Source organism: Pelophylax lessonae (assembly GCF_965119305.1).
Source record: "Pelophylax lessonae genome assembly, chromosome: 1".
Lineage (NCBI taxonomy): Eukaryota > Metazoa > Chordata > Amphibia > Anura > Ranidae > Pelophylax > Pelophylax lessonae.
In genome coordinates, this window is record NC_138768.1 from 334856694 (window position 1) to 334874292 (window position 17599).

The following is a 17599-nucleotide window of genomic DNA, read 5'->3' on the forward strand; positions in this document are numbered from 1 at the left end:
AGAGGGCCAAGTACTGCCATACTTCAAACTCTGGGAGAAAGACCTACAAATTGCCATATCACCAGAATTGGGGGTACAGAACTCCAAAAGTCATACATAGATATTATCGTGGATGGGTGAGGGTGCGCTGTTAGTGTGATCTGTAGTTAAAGCCGCTACCTGTATTCAGTGCCTGAATGTGTATAATTGATGTGTTTAAAAGAAGGTGCGCTAAAACAAAGATATATCCAAAATAATGTTTAACAACATATGAATACAATATATTAGGTGGGAATGTGCAAAATAAAGTCCAATTTCTCTTTAAGTGTCCATGCTTGATCAAACAAATGAGTGCTCGACAACAATGAAAAATCTCCAACTTCAGTGCATAAACACCCACCACCAGGTGAAATTCCTCCTTACCAGACAGAAAATAAGGTGTGCACGAATTAAACAATATATTTCACTGCAAACGTGGATAAGTCACTCTCAGCATGAACCACCCAGAATGGTCTCTTACCAGAAGTAATATAAAAGGGCGCAGAATAGCGGATTCAAAGATCCCCTTCCACTTCCTCTGTGTATATAATACACCGGGTTGCCTTTTCAGTCAGCCACTGGAAAGCAAACTGGTTCCAAGGATCTCATCAATGCTTCCTTCACCTTTGACCTGTATCTGGGAGGCGATGACCAAGGGCCAATACCCTCTATTTTTCCAGCATTTGACCCTCACAGCACCGTGTTGTCATAGTTTCAGCCTTGATGGCCATTTCACCATCAAACAAACATGGCAGCAGTAAGCCATGTGCTCACATCTGTAGGCCATAGATATTACCCATACATGGATATTACCCAAATGCTTCTAATAAATGCTAGTAATGCAGTTCTGAAAAAGGCTGATTGCTCCACATCCTTTGGTTCTGTCTAACAAGCACAAAGGGGAACGCCTCTAAGTGCAATATTTATAAAATCTTTAACGGAGCAGCCAAATAAACACTCTCACATGTGTTCCATAAGAATGTGCATAACTAGTAGTATTAACAAAGGGGTCAGCCAGGTTCCAAGTTGGTAGCCAGCCACCGTTGGTGGTGTCCGAGGGTGCAGTGGTATGCGGAAGTGATGTCACGCCTGGAGGATAGTCCTGTTGCACTAGTAACGCGTTACGGACCGTCATTCAGCTTCTCTATCATGATGGGTATTTATGATGATAGTTATTTATGCTTTATGATGGTGTGATAAAGTAGCTGATTGGCGTTCCGAAATGCGTTACCAGGGAAACAGGACCGTCCTCCAGGCTTGACATCACTTCCTCATTCCACGTTTGTTACAGAAGTCTTCCTCTACATCTGGCTTGCACCCTACGACACCACCAACGGTGGCGGCTGGCTGCCGACCTGGAACCTGGGCGACCCTTCTGTTGATACTACTAGATATGCACATCCTAAAGTAACACATGTGAGTGTTTATTTGGCTGCTCCATTAACGTTCTTATAAATATTGCACTTAGAGGTGCCCCCCCCCTGTTGTTTTACAAAGATCCGGTTTAAATGAGTTTCTTCTTATTTAACTTGTCTTTTCTGAACCACATGCTTAAATAAAATAATTTACAGCATTACAGAACACATCCAGTTGAATTTGACTAGCTAAACCATGACTTGGATGAATGAATAAAAACCTCCTATACAATATGTTAAAAAGTTTTTCTCTTTCGTTTATTGACGGACACAGCTCCTGTCATTCTTGACCATTGGGTTATGCTGCCCCCTATAGGAGTAGGACACTAGGCAGAAAAAACTTCTGGCTACACCCATGGGCAGTCTCAGGGGGTATACTTCCTCTTTCTGCTATAGTCACTCAGTTTTTTTTCTCCCTAGTCAGGAGTAAGGACCTAGTTCCTTGCTGGTATCTTTGATCCTGGCAAAATTTTTAGATAGGACATTTTTTCCTCCTGGATTTTTCCGGTGAGATCTACAATCAACTGTGGGACTGGGTGATGGGCTGGATACTTTAGATCCAGTGGTCACCCCAGTCTGGCCAGCGAGCGCACGCAGGCCTCATCCCCGCGCTAGGTCAGCCACGACATAGCAACACTGGACAAGGTCGCATACGACCTTGCCTTGGCCTGAGTTGCAGTGTTCCTCCTGGCCGACAGCCCCCCATTTCGATGGAGAGGAGGATCTGTCTGGAGTGGTGCACACCCTGTTCCTAGTAGGGTGAGTAGTTGTTCCCCCTCTACCCCTGGAGGGTTTTGGGGTGGATGTGGGCCCCTCCCTGGGATGGTCAGACTCCCGGTTTTCCCTCTCTCCCGCAGGCACCCGCTCCACATATGCTGGGGATGTATTTTTTTGGGTGGTCTGGCCACTTTTCGGGGGTGGGGGCAGGGCACTAATAGCAATCGGGGCTGGGGGGATGCGCCACTGGCGACCGGACAATCAGTTGAGCGGGGGGGGGGGTTGTACATGGTAAAGGCCCCTGCCAGGGCCCCCCTGTCCTGCCTGGATCTGTCCTCGGGCCTGGTCCCTGTATGCCTCGTGTTGCCACCATTTTGTTTTAGTATATGTGTTTCTATACACGGCCGCCATGTTTGTGTTGTCCGACGGCCATTTTATTTTGATTTTAAAATGCAAATAGCGGCAGCCATAACAGTTGAGCCCTGTGGGTGGCAGTGGGATCCTCTCCTTATCCCCTGGTGCTGCCTCCTGGATCATTTAGCTTTCTGATCGCCGAATGTGTAGTGCAGATTCTTCTGGTGGTTGCAGGTGCCTGTGTCGGCGGTAGTGAGGATGATTCCTCCAAGTTTGCGACCGCGCACAAAAAAGGCACTGGTTAATGCACTGATTGTATCTGTGCGTAAGACCCTGAAGATGGAGGATACAGCTGAACCTTCGACAGAGGCACAGGTACCCTTTGGCACTCACAAACCATCCAGACCGGCAAAAGGTGTTTCCTTTCCCTGCCTATTTTGACTGAATTGTCATTAAAGAGTGGGGATGACCAAAGCTTCCCCCAGGGGTTCCTAAGCACTTTACTAGGCGTTACCCCTATGAGGAGTCGCTCTTTAAAAAGTGAACTGTCTCACCGGTGGTGGACCCTCCGGTTTCCAGATTAAACAAGGCAACCATGAGTCCAGTTGAAGAGTCCCCAGCCTTCAAGGATCCAGCTGACCGGAAGGCGGAGGCTGTGGCCCGCATTATGTATTCCTTAGCTGGTTCGGCAATGAGGCCACTGTTTACCATTGCCCTAGTGTTGCAAACTCTGAGTGGGCTAAGCGCCTAGACCTGGAGAGAGAACCACTCCCCTTTGCCTTTGCATGCCTCTTTGGACACTGGAAGAGTCCAGACTACTGATCAATGTCTTGGAACTCCAAGTGATCAGACTGTGTCTGGATCATTGGACGGCTCGTCTTTAGGGTTGTGCAGTGCGCATTCAATTGAACAATGCCACGGCTATGGCTTATGTTAATCACCAAGGAAGCGCAAAAAGTGCCATGGTGGCCCTGGAAATAGCCGGCATTTTAAGGTGGGCAGAACGGTTCGTTCCAGCCCTCTCAGCCATACACATTCCCAGGGTGGAAAATTGGCAGACGGATTATCTCAGTCGGCAGGTGTTGGACCAAGGGGAGTGGTCCCTTCATCTGGAGGTATTTCAGCAGCTGTGTCTTTGTTGGGGCACCCCCGAGGTGGATCTGTTGGTGTCTCGGCTCAAAAGAAAGGTGCAGAGGTTTGTGGCTTGGTCAAAGGATCCTCTGGCAGACGCCACAGACGCGCTGGTGGCCCTGTGGGGTCAGTATTGTCTAATCTACTTCTTCCTTCCTTTTAAAGCTTCTCCCCACACTCCTACACAAGATCGAGGCAGAAGCGATTCCGGTCATCTTGGTGGCACTGGACTGGTCTCGCCAGGCCTGGTACGCCGATCTAGTGCGGCTTGTCACCAACGTTCCTTGGAAGCTTCCTCTCAGGGAGGATCTGCTGTCCCAAGGACTGATCTTCCATCCTGTTTTACAGTTGGTGGCAGTTGCAGAGTCTCACCGGGCCTGGTACGCCGATCTAGTGCGGCTGGTCACCAATGTTCCTTGGAAGCTTCCTCTCAGGGAGGATCTGCTGTCCCAAAGACTGAACTTCCATCCTGTTTTACAGTTGCTGGCTTTGACAGCTTGGCTGTTGAACGCCAGGAGCTAGAGGATAGAGACAGTGATTCCTACATTGTTAAAAGCTAGGAAATCTACCTCTAGGAAGATCTACCATTGTACATGGAAGACATACATTGCGTGGTGTGAGTCTCTTGGGGTCCATTCTCGCTCCTTCTTGATGACTTGGATCTTAACATACTTAAACGGGGGGGTTGAACAGAAATTGGCCTTGAGTTCCATCAAGGGCCAGGTATTGGCCTTGGTGGTCTTTTTCCAATGACACTGCTTTGGGACATCCCAATGGACAAGAATGACAGGAGCTGTGTCCGTCAATGAACGAAAGGGAAAATCATTTCTCTGATGTTCATCGGTTACTAAGTTACTAAAAAGTGACTTATAAACAGAACAGCTCTCTGCAGGCCTGACAGAGCTAACGGACCAAATGGTCCAAGCCCTACTATTTATATGTGATGCCTCGCTAAATGCGTCCCCCCTTGTAGCCAGAGTGTCCGCGGTGGGGGTTGCTATTATACGTATGGTGTTGCCAACACGCTGGTCTGCAGATCAGGACTCAAAAAAGGCTCTATCAGATCTCCCCTTTACAGGAGACTGTTTGTTTGGTTCCTCATTGGATGAGTTAATCAATGGACTCACAGGCGGGAAGAGTACCCTTCTTCCTCAATCCGCCAAGGGCAAGTCACCGTTTAATAGACAGGGGACTTATTTTACAGCCCAAAGGCAGCCCTTTTGTGCCTCCAGCACGCAGGAGAAAGGATCTAATCCATTTAGATCTTCTGGGCGTTCCAAGAAGACATGGTCGGGTAAGCTGAGAACAGGCCAATCTAGACCTGCAGACAAATCCCCGTCTGCATGAAGGGACACCCTCACCTATATCTGGGGTGGGGGGGGGGGCTCCTTTGCTTCTTTCCAGAACCATGGACTTCTTTGATTCAGGACAAATGGGTCCACGAACTGATCCGATCGGGTTACAAGATCGAATTCCAGTCTCGACCGCCGGACAGGTTCTTCCCCTCCAATCTATGCCTATCTCCAGATCTGTTAAGGGATCTACAAGAGGCGGTACAAGATCTGCTGTCGCAAGGGGTGATTTAGCCGGTTCCCTCTTGGGAACGCTTTCAGGGGTGCTATTCAAACCTGTTCACTGTGCCCAGGAAAGAAGTGCATCTAATCCTGGACCTCTAGGCTCTGAACCGCTTTGTGTGGGTACAGAAGTTTTGAATGGGGTCCATTTGCACGGTAGTGGCATTCCTACACCATGGAGACTTTTTGGCCTCCATCGCATATCTACACATCCCTATTTACGCTGGACACCAGCGGTTTCTTCACTCCGCTGTTGGAGAAGAGCATTATCAATTTGTGGTATTACCCTTTGGTCTCTCCTCCGCCCCAGGGTCTTCACCAAAGTGTTGACTCCGGTATTGGCATTACTGCGACAACGGGGGATTGTGGTATTGGGGTATCTGGGCGATCTCCTCTTAAGAGCAGACTCACATTCAGCCCTGTTGGGCGACTTGACAATCACTGTGCGGACTCTGCAATAGTTTGGTTGTCACATGAATTTAAAAAAATCTGCCTTGGTACCATCCTCAAAACTGGATTATCTGGGCCTGACTCTGGACTCCGCTTCGGCGAGGGTTTTTCTTCCCCCGGACAAGCTGCAAAAGTTGTAGGGGGCGATTAGTTTGAGGTTATGCAGCAATCTGTCCTCTCTGCGGAACTGCATGCGAGCCTTAGGTCTGATGGTGTCGACCTTCAAGGCGGTTCCGTTTGCTCAGTTCCATACGAGACCCTTACAAAGGGAAATTCTTGTCAAATGGAACAAAGATTCAAAGTCCTTGGACACTATGATTTGGTTAAGTCACAACACAAAGACTGCTCTTCTATGGTGGCTTCGCTCATTAGCGCTGCGCCAGGGCAAGTCCTACCTCCCATTGTATTGAAGTGTAGTAACCACAGACTCCATCCTGTCCGGCTGAGGAGGAGTGCTGGGGAAACTGTGTGTACAGGGGTTCTGGACAGTAGAAGAGTCCAGACTTCCGATCAATATTCTAGAGCTCAGAGCGTTAAAGCTTTGCCTGAGTGACTGGACAAATCGTTTACAGGGTTGTCCAGTCCGGATTTAATTGAACAATGCCACGGCCGTGGCTTACGTCACTCATCAAGGGGGCACCAAGAGTGTCTTGGCGGTCTGAGAGGTGGCTGAGATCCTGAAATGGGAAGAAAATTTTGTTCCAGCCCTTTCCACAGTGCACATCCCAGGTGTGGAAAACTGGCAGGCAGATTACTGGAGTCGTCAGGTGTTGGATCACGGGGAATGGTCTCTGCACCCAGAGGTTTTTCCCCTCCTGTGTGTCCGGTGGGGGACACCCAACGTTGACCTGTTAGCTTCTCGACTCAACAAGAAGGTTCAGAGATTTGTAGCCAGGTCGCAGGATCCTCTAGCCAACGCCACAGGTGCACTGGTGGCTCCTTGAAGACTTCCTTTCAGGGAAGATCTGCTGTCTCAAGGGCCGATCTTCCATCCTGCTTTACAATCGCAGGCTTTAACAGAGTGTCTGTTGAAAGCCAGGTATTCAAGGATGGGGTCTTTCTGACTCAGTGATTCCTACACTGTTGAAGGCCAGAAAGCCTGCCTCCAGGAAGATCTATCATCGTATGTGGAAATCATACATCTCATGGTGTGAATCGCTGAAGGTGCATCCTCACACTTTTTTCGGTGGTTAGGATTTTGACCTTTCTTCAAAATGGGGGTTGAACAGCGGTTGGCTGTGGGCACTTTTAAAGGCCAAGTGTTGGCTTTGGCTGTGTTTTTCCAACGTCCTTTGGCTACACATGCCTTGATTCACACTTTTATACAAGGGGTCCGCCATATGGCTCCTCCGAAGCGATCCCCGCTACCTCCGTGGGATCTTAATTTGGTATTTTCTGTTCTGTTCTTCAAAAACCTCCTTTTGAGAACATTAGGGAGATTCCTCTGCTTACACTGTCTCAGAAGGTTGCCTTTTTGGTGGCTATTAATTGGCGTCTCTGTCCTGTCGTTCACCTTATCTGGTAGTCCACAGAGATAAAGTGATACTTTGATCAAATCATAGAAACATAGAAACATAGAATGTGTCGGCAGATAAGAACCATTTGGCCCATCTAGTCTGCCCAATATATCTGAATCCTATGAATAGTCCCTGGCCCTATCTTATATGAAGGATAGCCTTATGCCTATCCCATGCATGCTTAAACTCCTTCACTGTATTTGCAGCTACCACTTCTGCAGGAAGGTTATTCCATGCATCCACTACTCTCTCAGTAAAGTAATACTTCCTCATATTACTTTTAAACCTTTGCCCCTCTAATTTAAAACTGTGTCCTCTTGTGGTAGTTTTTCTTCTTTTAAATATGCTCTCCTCCTTTACCGAGTTGATTCCCTTTATGTATTTAAAAGTTTCTATCATATCCCCTCTGTCTCTTCTTTCTTCCAAGCTATACATGTTAAGGTCCTTTAACCTTTCCTGGTAAGTTTTTTCCTGCAATCCATGTACTAGTTTAGTAGCTCTTCTCTGAACTCTCTCCTTCTGTAGATATGGCCTCCAGTACTGCGCACAATACTCCAAGTGAGGTCTCACCAGTGTTCTGTACAGCGGCATAAGCACTTCTCTCTTTCTACTGCTTATACCTCTCCCTATACATCCAAGCATTCTGCTGGCATTTCGTGCTGCTCTATTACATTGTCTTCCCACCTTTAAGTCTTCTGAAATAATTACTCCTAAATCCCTTTCCTCAGATACTGAGGTCAGGACTGTGTCAAATATTCTATATTCTGCCCTTGGGTTTTTACGCCCCAGGTGCATTATCTTGCACTTATCCACATTAAATTTCAGTTGCCAGAGTTCTGACCATTCTTCTAGTTTTCCTAAATCCTTTTCCATTTGGCGTTTCCCTCCAGGAACATCGACCCTGTTACATATCTTTGTGTCATCAGCAAAAAGACAAACCTTACCATCGAGGCCTTTTGCAATATCACTTATGAAGATATTAAACAAAATTGGTCCCAGTACAGATCCCTGAGGTACCCCACTGGTAACATGACCTTGTTCTGAATGTTCTCCATTGACTTCAACCCTCTGTTCTCTGTCACTCAGCCACTGCCTAATCCACTCAACAATATGGGAGTCCATGCTCAATGACTGCAGTTTATTGATAAGTCTTCTATGTGGGACAGTGTCAAAAGCCTTACTAAAATCTAGATATGCAATGTCTACTTCACCTCCACCGTCTATTATTTTAGTCACCCAGTCAAAAAAATCTGTAAGATTTGTTTGACATGATCTCCCTGAAGTAAACCCATGTTGTTTTTCATCTTGCAATCCATGGGATTTAAGATGTTCCACAATCATATCCTTTAATAGGGTTTCCATTAATTTGCCTATTATTGATGTCAGACTCACTGGTCTATAGTTGCTCGATTCCTCTCTACTACCTTTCTTGTGAATGGGCACGATATTTGCCAATTTCCAATCTTCCGGGACGACTCCTGTTAATAATGATTGGTTAAATAAATCTGTTAATGGTTTTGCCAGCTCACCACTAAGCTCTTTTAATAATTTTGGGTGTATCTCATCAGGACCCTGTGACTTATTTGTCTTCACTTTAGACAGCAATCTTAGAACCTCTTCCTCTGTAAAGACACATGCATCAAATTATTCATTAGTCATCCTTTCAAGTGGAGGTCCTTCTCCTTCTTTTTCTTCTGTAAAAACTGAACAGAAGTATTCATTAAGGCAGTCGGCTAGCCCTTTATTCTCTTCTACATACCTTCCGTCCTTTGTTTTTAATTTAGTTATTCCTTGTTTTAATTTCCTTTTTTCATTTATATATCTGAAGAATGTCTTATCCCCCTTTTTCATAGACTGAGCTAGTTTTTCTTCTGCCTGCGCTTTACAAGTTCTTATAACTTGCTTGGCCTCTTTCTGCCTAATCTTGTAGATTTCCTTATCTTCATTGCTCTGGGTTTTTTTATAATTACAAAATGCTAGCTTTTTATTTTTATTGATTTGGGCCACTTCTGCTGAGTACCACAGTGGTCTCTTCCTTTTTTTGCTTTTACTGACAAGTCTAATGCAATTTTCTGTTGCCTTCAATAATGCACCGTTTAAGTAGTCCAATTTCTCCTGGACTCCATGTAATCCGTTCCAGTCCGATAAGGACTCATTTATGACTAATTTCATTTTTGAAAAGTCTGTTTTTCTAAAATCTAAAACTTTTGTTTTTGTGTGGTGTGACTCTTTCACAGTTCTTATATTAAACCACACTGACTGGTGATCACTAGATCCCAAGGTTTCGCCTACAATGACATCATATACCGAATCCCCATTTGTGAATACCAAATCCAAAATGGCCTCCCTCCGGGTTGGCTCCTCAACCACTTGTTGCAGAGACAACCCCAGTAGGGAATTTAGAATATCTGTACTCCTGGTAGAACTTGCTATTTTGGTTTTCCAGTTTATATCTGGAAGATTGAAATCTCCCATAATGATAACTTCTCCTTTCATTTTAGCTATTTCTTCAACTAGTAGATCATCTAGTTCTTTAACTTGACCAGGTGGTCTATATATCACACCTACACGAGTTACTGCATGATTAGCAAACTGCAACGTAACCCAAACTGACTCTATGTTGGCCTCACCAACTTGTATTAGGTTAGATTTAATGCTATCTTTCACATACAGGGCCACTCCTCCTCCTTTCTTGCCTTCTCTGTCTCTTCTGTATAAAGACTACCCTGGTATGGTTATGTCCCAGTCATTTCTTTCATTAAACCATGTCTCCGTAACAGCCACTAAATCTACATTCTCAGATGCCATTATTGACCCAAGTTCATTGATTTTTTTACCTAAACTGCAAGCATTTGTAGACAGGACTCTGAGCTTATCATTTCTTAACCTCTGTGCTTCTGACCTGTTCTGGCATTGTTTCGGGGGGGCAATTGGACTCTTGTATTTCCACTCTTTTGCCCCCCCCCCCTCCTAGTTTAAATACTCTCGCAAATTTTTGGAGTTGTTCACTAAGTACATTTGTTCCTTTGAGAGAAAGATGCAAACCATCTTTTTTGTACAGTTCCTTTCTATTCCACGTAGAGCTATCATGAGAAACAAAGCCAAATCTTTGCTCTTGACACCATTTACTAAGCCATATGTTGAACTCCTTTATGCGCCTCTGCCTATCATTCTGAACATTATGCACAGGCAGACCTTCAGAAATGGTGGATGCAAAATCCTGTACGTCATTACCAAGTGTGATAAAAGATTTTTTCACCTCTTGACACTTCATTGCAAGCCAGGTCATTTGTCCCTAGATGGACAAGAACATCCACGTCCCCTTCCTGCTTTGCTTGCTTAACAATATTAATAATACGTCTTCTATCTCGTCTAGCAGTAGCACCAGGGAGACATCTCACAAAACCATTTTCTTTAAGCTCCACACTTCTTATGATTGAATCACCCAGCAACAGCTGCTTCCTTTGAGACTTCACTTTATCTTTTTTGTCCTTGGCTGCAGTCTTGCATACATTAGACATAGGAGTTGATGGTTTCTCACCCTCTGTGCTTGAGTCCATATCCATGTTGTCCTTACATTCTGAGAGTGCTGCAAATGAATTATGGAGAACCACCGACTGTGGGACATGTCTTCTATCCACCACTCTAAGTCTTCCAGAACCTACAGTAACCCATCTGCCATTTCTGGGGGTCCTCTGTGGCAGTGGCATTGCAGCAGTCCCAGCTGGAGTTTGTTTAACAGATAATTTAAATATCTCTGATTTAAAAAATGCAATTTCCTGCTGCAGTAAGGAGAATTGTCTACAGATTTGACAGCATCCGAATCTCCAAAGAGTGGAACATGAAATAAATGCACAACAATTCCTGCACTGAACCAAGTCTGCCATTTTAAAGAGGAGAAAAATAAAAAAAAATAATAAAAAAAATTGTAAACACCTTAATGAGCTATTTTCATTAGCAAACGCACAATAGCAAACACCTGACCAAATTCCTTTCCTCTTCTCAAGCAATGGTCAGCAAAAAACACAGATGAGTCAGTTGCAAACTCTAAGCCAATCTCTTTCAGTATCTCTTCAATCTCTTCAGTCTCCTGCAATATCTCTTCACTGTACTTGAAAAGTTGTACTTGAATGGAGTACTTGCAGTCATTTCTTCCTAAGGTGGTTTCTGATTTCCATCTGAATGAAGACATTGTGCTGCCTTCACTCTGTCCTAGGCCCAAGCATCCCAAGGAAATTGCTTTGTTTCTTTCTGGAAATCAGACTCTCTTTGTCCTCACCAAAGCACCTCGAAAAGGATTGGCTGCGTCTGCTGCGACCATATCCAGATGGATCAGGTAGACGGTGGTACAGGCTTATTCACTGAAGGGTCGGGTTCCACCAATCCCTGTGAAGGCGCATTCTACTAGAGCACTGAGTGCCTCTTGGGCTTTTTGCCATCAGGCATCAGTAATGCAAGTTTGCAAGGCGGTAACTTGGTCGTCTGTGCACACGTTCACAAAATTCTACGAAGTAGATATGTTGGCATCCTCGGATACTTCCTTTGCCTGCAAGGTTTTGCAGGCTGCTGTTTAAAAGAGCAATTTTTACTCTTTGAGGGTGTACGTTGTTTCTAGGTGAGCTCCAGTTGTTCCTGGTTGAGCTCCATGTTACCTGGTTGGCTAAGTTTAGCCTTTTGGGGAATTACGTTATTTTCTGCGTTTTTTTCCCACCCCTCATGCAAATACTGCTTTGGGACATCCCAGTGGTCAAGAAGAATATGGAGCTGCGTCTGTCAATGAACGATAGAGAGAACTGGATTTTTGACTTACCGTAAAATCCTTTTCTCTGAAGTTCATTGACAGACGCAGCAACCGCCCTTCTAATTATGAGTGGGATGGGGTTTTTTTTCTTCTAAACACTGCTTGCAACAAAACTGAATCTTTTTAGCATAGTGTATGGGTATATGCCTGCAGACGCTGCCCCATAGGCATGGTAAAGATTTTTCCTGTCTAGTGTCCTACTCCTATAGGGGGCAGCATAACCCAATGGTCAAGAAGAATATGCAGCTGCATCTGTCAATGAACTTCAGAGAAAAGGATTTTACGGTAAGTCAAAAATCCAGTTTTCTCTATCGTTACATTTTGTTTTTCTTTTAATGCATTCTCTGCATTAGGGTAAAAAAAAACCTTTTAAATAGCAGTTCCCGCAGCCCCCCTTAAACACTTCTAATATTAGCTCCTAAACATTACCAATCCAGCACTGTGCCTGTCTGCTGCAGCTCTTCTCTCCTCTTCCTGGTCTCACTAGAGGCTTTGACATTGACTCCCGCTGCTGTCAGTCAAAACCAGTGGGGAGAGTGGCCAAGCTGCGCTGTGTGTGTGTCATTGGAGCTCGCCAACACATCTGCTCCCCCATAGAAAGCCACTTGCTATGAGGGCAAACACAGAAAAGGAGGGGAGGATAGCACAGGGGATCCCAAAAGAGGTTTGGGGCAAAAACTTTGCACAGAGTGGGTAAGTATAACATGTTTGTTATTTTAATTTAAAAAAAAAAAAATACCATTACAAATGGTTTAATTATACTATTGGTTTTGTGTCAAAAGTTTGATTTATTATCATTGTTTTATTTTTTCATAGCAACAAAAAGGAGCACTGACCATGTCATGTAAAGCAATATATTAGGTTTGACAACAAAAGAAACATAAAAATAAATGTCTTTCTCATAATTTCTTTAATCTCGTGTCCTAGAAATATTATTTATATCAGCTGCTCCAATAGAAGATCTATGCCTGCTCCATGTGATATGTGACTAGCCCAGTATTTTTGCTGTCTGTAAGGTCAGAAGAAAAAAAAAATTGAAAAAGAAATTTAGCCTCCTAATAATTTCTTTATTTTTTGCTGAATACAATTTCTTAACTATATATATATATATATATATATATATATATATATATATATATATATATATATATATATATATATATATATATACATACATATATATATATATATAAAACCTCTTTGATCAAGCCCTGGTAGGTGGGGGCAAAACATGCCAGGGGACGTGGATGGTGAGGCCATACACAGCCATTTCCACATCTGAAGTACTGGGTTGGTTTTGAGCAGCACTCCAAATCGACACATGATCACAATAATATATTTTCACTTGATAATTTCCTCTGATTTACTTTTACTGTGAGTGATTATTATCAATTGAGTATTGCACTACTTACATTTTTCTCAAGGGCTGCAAATTTATTTTCACATATTTACAGGGTATAGTCTTTATATAAACTACCACACAAGTTATTCTCCCAAACATCTTTGAGCTTTATCTGTTAGCTTTTTAATAGGTGCTGAGCCAGAGCTGCAGAGAATAGGAACGAATGATCTTGTAGAGAGTAAATGTACTGTATGGCCCATCTCCCTGCTTGCTCAATATATCGGACTGTTGTCAAGTTAGTAGATATTTATGGGTCTTGTGCGGTCAGATATTGGGTGTGTACTATTTACTGTAGAAGAGATTGTACAGAGTGGTGAAGCAGCCCATTAAGAACTATGACAAGTGCCTGTGGACAAATAAGCCATGTTTTTTTCATTGTCTGGATGCTTAGGGGGAGATTTACTAAAGCTGGTGCACTTGGAATGCAGCCGTGCATCGTAGCTAATCCGCTTCTAACTTCAGTTTGTTCAGTTAAGCTTTGACAATAAAACCTGGAAGCTGATTGGTTTCTATAAAGAACTGCACCAGATTTTGCACTCTTCAGTTTTAGTAAATCTCAACCACAGTCACATAAGGAAATCCTATCCAATCATTAAAATAAAAGTAAGTGGAATCCTAAATTAAGTGCACTCATTCAAAAGGGCCTGCTCCAAACATTTTTTTTTCCAAACTAAAGTTTTTTTGAATAAAAGTAGTTTAAACCGTACATCGTGGGGGATGGGGTATACAAGATCCAGATGGGATACAATGTCAAATCTGTATGGTTACAGCATGTCATATAACAAGTAATTACAACAAAGTATAAAAAATATACAAGCCATAGAGGATAAAGGAATAATTGTATCACATGGTAACAGGGTATTCTGTATTAAGAAATATACTTGGTGATGCCTACGTATATAGGTATATGTTTATACAATCGTATGTACACACAAACGCAAACATATTCAACTCTGTGTCTTCATTTGTTTAGTCTGGGTTTGTGTTGGGTTCTGCTTATGGGTTTATGTCATAATTATTATATTAATTCACTTTCATATGTAAAAGGATGTTGACAGTGTCGCCTATGGACTTGCACGTGTGAGCTCTAGAGGCCAGATCATAACTGTATGATTTGTAGGGTGTCTCGATTTTGAAATAAGGTGGAGCTCTGTAAGGTAATCTTATGTAGTTTGGGAGTGATGAGAGTAGTGGGAGAAAGCCAGAGAAGGGTGTAGGGAGGATCATGTGCAGGGGGGGGGGGGGGGGAGAGGATAGGAGAGAGAAGAAAAAAAATGTTTTAAAAATTAGGGGGCGGGAGAGTAGGAGTGGTATTGTGATACTATAGTAGTGTACCTACGTATGTAGATGAATTATTGGTAGGTGTGTGTGTATTAAAAGTAAATGTTCTGTTTGTGTCTTTTGAAGGTTTAGATCTAGAGAGATGTTGTGAGTTTCTATGAACCTGGGGGGATATATAAAGTTCAATGTGCCGAAAGGCGTTTAGTTACATGGGGAAACTCCCATTACTTGGGTATATAATATTCCGTTGTTCTGAAATGTATCCAACTTGCCCATGTAGAGGAGAATTTAGAGGGGGAGTCTTTTGCTACAGATTTAAATTCTTCCATCTCTTCTTCCAAACTTTTATTAATTTTCAGAGTACCCAGGAAGCCCCAAACCTTGGAAAATTGTAATATATGCAGTGTGTAAATTGCCTGCGCTAAATTACCTAAATTTTTAACAATACATAAATATGGAGCTACTGATTTGATTTTAAAAAGTTGAGGGCTTGCCCGCTTGCTCTATCACCTTTTTATTTAAAAAAAAACACTTTAGTTATGTAAAAATACAGATGAAACTGCACTTTATAGGAACTTCTTGTTGATCTTAAAGTGTTACAAAGCTCACAACAGTCTGTATATGCAGTAAAGCATGCATGTTATACTCACTGTGGAATCTAAGGGGTTTATCCTCTGCATTGTGTAAAAAGACTGTTTGATTCTGTATGAACAGATCCACCCCTTCTTGCATTGTCCCCAAAACATCTCTGTATAAAACAGAGTTACTAGAGTCCGTCTGCACATGCTCTGTTTAGTGTGTATTCCTAGAGAGTTTTTTATTTCTTCTTCTTAGGAGAGTGCATGTAACCAGCACAAGTCCAGTCAGCACTGTTCCTTATAGGACAATAATGGGAGAATGAAAACTCCTCCTACATGCTTCAACAAGACAGTCTATATCTACTAAAGTGATTGCATTTCCATGTTCTGTGTACTGTAGGAGACCAGATATAGTGAATATAGAGTCCTGGGTTCAGTAACACTTTAAGTATGTCTGTGCATCTTGTGTGTATGCATGTATGTTTTCAGTCTTACATACATTGTTTTTTGCTATTGTCGTAAGGGGACTAACACTTTCCTTATGTGAAAGTATCAAATTAACACTTTAATTAGTCTTTGACACTATGCCAGTTTTAAAAAAGAAAAGTAAATTGCTATACAGATTGGGAGAACAGTGTTTTTTGGTGCACGCTTCACTTTTAAAAATAATCTAAGACCTTACAAAGTACCAAGATACCAAGCATTTGATTGTTAGAGCACTGTATGCAACATTAAAGTGGACCTGAGAAACAGTGGGAGGAGGCCTTACAGGCAGTGCAGTCCTGTTCCCTTAACGTCACACAGAGGTTATCACAATTGTATATTCACCTCAGAGTCCACTTCCCTCCAGTGAGATTATTCAATATGGGACATAGAGAGAACCCAACCTGTACAAGGTGCTCTAGAGACCATGGTGATTAAATTAATCTCATGTGGGGGTGCCCAAAAATACCATCTTTATGGGAGGAGCATTCTGGATACCCTGAACAGGGTATTTCAAGTAGTTATTCCTGCTAACCCCAACTGTGTGTTCTGGGTATCCTGGATGAATTGCAGGTAGAATAGGTTGTGAAACAAGCCATAGCTAGGGCCCTATTGCAAGCACGCAAGTTAATTATTAAACATTGGAAGTCAACAGACCCTCCCTCTTGTAAGGAGTGGATAGCTCAAATGGGTGACACATTACACTTAGAAAAGTACATCTTTCAACATAGAGGTCCCCCAGGCAAGTTCCAGGCTGTTTGGTCCTCCTGGTTAGACACACCTGGTTTGGCCCCTGTTGAATTGGTTTTGGGCAGAATATTGTGATGATACTTCATGTATATAAAGCAGCTGCAATAATGAGGGTTGGGGGGGGGGGGTGGATTGAATAGCAGATACTCCATATTAAGTAACTCGAGGATTATGCTGCCATTGTTCATTTACACATATTTTGGTCCCTGGAAGTTAACATAGGAATTTATTTTGTTCTGTTTCAATTCTCAATAAAGCTTTTGAGATAATAATAATAAAAAAATGTAAGTGGGCCTAAAGGAAATATTGTGTAGCAGGAAGGCTCATTCACTTGCCCTTTTTGGAGAACACTGCTGCTCAATGCTGCTTATACTTAAACATGTTTGAAGGTCTAGGAACACTCGGAGTTTAGATTTATGAATTTTCCCCTTCAGTAGATATCAAGGGATAGAAGGTCTAGTGGTTCATACGTCACCAACACTGGAGAAAGTTTCTAATTTATCTAACTAAATTACAAGTATAGGCTGATATTTTCCTTTTTATTCTTACATTTTTGCTGTATTCTAAAATGTATTTTAACCCCAGAACAAAAACATATTAATTGATTGCAGCTTAGCAGTCATTAGATGCGGTGGCTGCTTTAATTGAACTTTTTATGTCACTTTAAAATGAGAAACAAACCAAAGGCAACACGTTCTACTATAACTGGTGTAACATGACAAACCAGTGAAGCCGGGATGGGCCAATGGATAAAACCAGACAAAATAAACTTTTTTATTTTTATTGCACCTCTTTTAAGTGTCTTATTTTTGAAATGTGCATAATTATCATTTAGCTGGAGAGTGTTCTACTACTTTGTCATGTTTGTGGTATTTGGTCTGGTGAGATAGCAAGACAAAATGTACAGTCATGTGTATATTTGTCACTCCCATGAACGCTCCATGATGGAAACCAGCTGTCTTCACTGTGGTATTGCTGTCATTCTTCCTATCAGTGTTTATAAAAATATACTGCAAAATAGCAATCTACTTTAGGGAAATTATCAGGAGTATATTTTTAAATTATGATGGCTGAAGTCCACTTGCTAGAATTGTATTATATGACTCATGTTCTTGGGTTATGACTAAC

The 17599-nt window shown here is 42.7% G+C and overlaps 1 protein-coding gene and 1 pseudogene across 2 annotated transcripts in view; one reads left to right on the forward strand and one right to left on the reverse strand.

Annotated features, from left to right (window-relative positions):
- Positions 1 to 17599, forward strand: part of AUH (AU RNA binding methylglutaconyl-CoA hydratase) — a 445506-nt gene that overhangs the window by 206278 nt on the left and 221629 nt on the right. The gene's annotated exons all lie outside the window — the stretch shown is intronic.
- Positions 10407 to 13815, reverse strand: LOC309544381 (annotated as a pseudogene). The gene is made up of 2 exons: positions 13783 to 13815; positions 10407 to 10933 (listed from the first exon to the last, which is right to left on the reverse strand). The product of its transcript is annotated as an uncharacterized misc_RNA (transcript).